The sequence below is a fragment of the Neomonachus schauinslandi genome, chromosome X (assembly GCF_002201575.2).
Source record: "Neomonachus schauinslandi chromosome X, ASM220157v2, whole genome shotgun sequence".
NCBI classification, from domain to species: domain Eukaryota; kingdom Metazoa; phylum Chordata; class Mammalia; order Carnivora; family Phocidae; genus Neomonachus; species Neomonachus schauinslandi.
In genome coordinates this window covers 87,375,376-87,378,185 of record NC_058419.1, presented here as the reverse complement: position 1 = coordinate 87,378,185, position 2,810 = coordinate 87,375,376, and the positions used below count along the sequence as shown (strand labels likewise).

Below are 2,810 nucleotides of genomic sequence, written 5' to 3'. Positions count from 1 at the left end.
TTATATTTACTGATGTAGGTAATGCTCTTAGGGTAGCCAAAGCAGTAGTGCCTATATATTTAGTAGGTTTTCTTTGAATTTTTTACTCTTGGGGATTCCCTCCTTCCTAAACTTCTCATTTTGATATAATTTCTAAGTTAAAGAAAAACTGTAAGGATGAAGTTCCAGCCCAGCTCCACTGAGGTTATTCCCCAAGTCCACAGAAAGCTGAACTCTGTCTATGACCTTGGCTTACTGGGACATCCATGGGCTGGCTTATACCATTCACCTGCTTCTGGAACACACAAACTCAAAACTATGAGGAAAATAAACATGTGATGGGGGATGCTCCAACTATGACAGAAGCCAGTGGTGGAATGAAACATTCAAGTTAGGCCTGGACTTTCTCAATCTGCCCTACTAAATTGATAAAGCTCACAAGATCACCCAGAGCAGTGCCATCCTTCACTGCATTGCTCACAAACACAACCTATGAGGGGAAACAGAAGGGAAGATTTGTGTGGACATTTTGAAGAACTAGGTTATGGACACCTCCAATCAACCCTGACTTAGGGAAGCTGAAGCACGAGTACTTGGAGAGGCTCTCTAAAACGATGAAGCTCTTCTCACAGTTTCTAGGGAAGAGGCCACAATTTTCAGGGGACAAGATCACCTTTGCAGATTTCCTTGCTTACGGCATCCTTGACTTGCACCATATACTTGAGTGCCACGAGTGCCTGGATGTGTGAAATATGAAAGATTTCATCATCCTCTGGCCTGAAGGAGAAAGGAACAAGAGGGTCCTGGAGAAAAGCTGGACCTCCCTGCACTCCAGAATCACCCCTCTTGTTCCTTTCTCCTTCTTTTCTTTCCCTTCTTCCTCACCTCAGGCCTTATTAGGCCCTTTTTACTCCCCCAAATCTCTGTTTGTGTAGGTCCTTTAAAGCTCTACAACACCCAACTTCTCTTCAGCAAAGTCTGCCCCCCACTGACATTATCCCTCTTGCACTAATGTCAACCAGACTATCCTTCCTTTTATGGTTGCCTCTGCTTTGAGGTGCCCAAATGGACCCCTCACCTACAGAGGTCGGGCCTGAGCTCCCCACCATTGCCCTGAAGACCAGTATTGGCCTGGTATGCAGGCCCTATTCCCCTAGCATGGTCCTTGCCTCAGCCCTGCCTGATCTCCAAGAAAGCCTCAATCGTACATGCACACACACAATTTATGAAGGAAAATAAAGGAGAAGAAAATCCTAGAATTTGGATTTTGATTCAAAATCCAAATCTCATGAAGCAAATGTTAACATATCAAATTCAACAGTACTGAAAATGAAACAAAATAAAAAATAAAAACAGCTCAACCGTATTAATCATATTTAAAAATTTTCTGTATTTATATGTTTTGACATCTTGGAGACTTGCTAATCTGAGAGAGACTTCCCCTCCCAGGGTAAGCCAATTTCTAGAAAGAATAAACAACTTGCGTGCCAGCATGTCTTTCATATGCAAACCAACTAATCCAGAGGCCACGTCTCCAACCACTTCTTTTACCCTCTCACACAACAAGCCAGTATTCCCCCTGCCCAAAATCACCCCAGGGTCAGGTACAGGGCAACTGGGGACCATCTCCATAGCCTGGAGCCTGCTAAAATTAGTCAAACTCACCAATCCTCACATACTCACCTTACCTTGCCCATTCCTTCCTATGAAAACCAGAATAAAGGCTCATATTTCCCCCTCACTCCTTCTGGCTCCTGACTGACCATGGTCCTTCTCTCTGTGGCCCCGCATGGTATGGCATGCCCTCTCCTCTTGGGAACAACTGTGAGTAATAAACTCTTATTTCAAAAGCAGTTGTCTCGTGTAGGTGACAGCCTTACCATACCTGATTAAAACAAATCTCAGGAACATTTCAAGACGTCCACCAAGTAGAATTTATCCTGAAGATGAAATGATAATGGATTGTCAGAAAATCTACTATTGTGATATACCATACTAATAAGGAACATAGTCGTATGATCATGTCATTGGAGCAGAGAAAGGATTTGATAAAATCCAATCAAATGTACCCATCCAAAACATGTATTCAACTGTGACACTTTTGACACACTCTCCTAAAGTCAGAATTTCAATAAGTACTAATAAGTGCTTTTGTCCAACCCAATGCAAAAAGTGAAGAAAAACAAAGTGTATCTAAATTGGATTAGGAAGAGACAACCTGTCTTCATTTGAAGATTGTGTGATAGTCTACATAGAAAATTCAAGAGTAGCTACAGATAAATTATTAAAACAAATGGGGATTCATCAAGTTTGCTGGATAAAATATCAACATATAAACCCAATTGAAGTCCTCAGGGTGTCTTCACATTGTGTTTTATAACATAATACTGAGTGACAAGAGCAAATTTCACAAAGATACATGTGGTTTGGTCCCATTTATATAAAGTTTAAAACCCCCCAAAAATAATACTCTGTATGTTCTAGGAATGTATACAAATGTAATAATTTATCTAAAGCTTGCGTGCTAATGATAAATTCTAAATTCACGATGCTGATTACCTCTGGGGAAAGAGGAAGGAAATGAGCTGGGGTGGTAACACATGGGGCTTCTCCTAGATCTATCAATATTTCCCCTTAAAAATCAGATGGAAATATTACAACAAATTAAGATTTGATAAAACTGAGTATACCTTATATTTATTGCTATTGTTTTCTGTATGAAGTATTTCATGATAAAACCAAAAGAATTAGAGAAAAAAGTTAGAAAGCTGCTTGGTAATCCAGGTGAAAGTTGATAGGGATATAGTCCAGGACAGTAGTCTGGCAAGGAA

At 40.5% G+C, this 2,810-nt stretch overlaps 1 pseudogene; it reads left to right on the top strand.

The window, feature by feature from the left end:
* The first annotated feature begins 217 nt into the window (after positions 1-217).
* LOC110573067 lies at positions 218-914 on the top strand (annotated as a pseudogene).
* The last annotated feature ends 1,896 nt before the right edge of the window (positions 915-2,810 follow it).